Source organism: Arachis duranensis, chromosome 10 (genome assembly GCF_000817695.3).
Source record: "Arachis duranensis cultivar V14167 chromosome 10, aradu.V14167.gnm2.J7QH, whole genome shotgun sequence".
NCBI classification, from domain to species: Eukaryota; Viridiplantae; Streptophyta; class Magnoliopsida; order Fabales; family Fabaceae; genus Arachis; species Arachis duranensis.
In genome coordinates, this window is record NC_029781.3 from 92,226,077 (window position 1) to 92,227,483 (window position 1,407).

A 1,407-nucleotide genomic window follows, 5' to 3' on the forward strand; every position below is an offset into this window, starting at 1 on the left:
ATAAAAGCACTGTTCTTTTTGTGTGTATTTTTGTTAATTCACAATTTAAATATAGACACATATATAGATACATATAGAACAAAAGCTGTAAAAATTCGCAGGTTATGGGCGTATATTTCATTTGATGTTTTTCTTCATATTTTAGTACATGTAATTCATACATTTTGAATACAACACAGACAGTTGGGTGTATATTTTATTCAATCTTGAGTGTATTATTAGACTTGCGTTGGGTGTAACAGTTTATAATTTACGTTTATATATGCCTTGATTTTTTGCTTCATATTTTACCACCTGTAATACAGCTTTTGAATACATCACAGGCAGTTTACCATCACAGATAATTTAACTATGGGAAAAAATATACATGTAATAGAAGTTGTTGATAAATGGCAAATATTTACATCATTTGTTCAATTTACAAACTACCCAGCAGTTGGATTACCTAGTTTCTATGTCAGCAGAATTAATCTGACAAAACGGACTCAATAATACAGAGGATGGCTTCGACAGCCTTATAGCACTACTCTCTTTAATTGCCCGATCTCTCTGTTTATTCATCTCACTGAATAGTATCCGGGAAGCATACTCCACTCTATAGTGGTCCACATCCTCCTACAATTAAAAAGTATGTTATGTTTAAACAGAAATATTAATTCAGTAAAGTAATACAGAGTTATATAGTTCTAAAGACAGTTACCTGTGGCCAATTATCCCATTCATACTTCCCCTTTTTAATGTTTTCCGGCTCAATTAACTCAAGCCACTTCATTACGTAGATAGCGCAGTCGTAGCTGAAAATGAAGAAATAAATTACAAATCTCATTTAGAAAAGTTTAATGTTCAGAGTCACAAATTTATACCTTGTTTTTTGCCCTGATATTTTAACATATGATGCTTTAATTTTCTTCTCGTTCTCCCCTTTCTCCAGAGGTTCCCCGCCGGCATATGTTATCAATCTTGAAAATACATATCCCTTAAATACCAAAACAAATTAGTAATACACCCGAATGTATGGACAAGATACACCCAACTGAATGCACAATATACAACCAACACAACTAACGAAATAGACCTATCTATTAAAGTAAAGAAGACAGAGGCAACTTACAGTGAATTTATTAATGTCCTTTCTCTCATCGCTTGGAGCTTTTTTGTGTAGCGGGTCAAGTATTCGACATTTCCGCTTTGTTCTATTTATCAGCCATAACCACCAATGTCCCGAGTGGCAAACAGGAGCAAAAATATGAAGGATTGCCACATTTCAACAGTGTGTTATTTTATTTGGCATATAAGTAAATAAGCGAACTAACAAATTTAGCAAACAAAAACTTACATATGGATGCGAACTTAATTTTTTTCTATCTATGAAGGGAATGAAACTCGGGTAGGCTTCCACCCTGAATT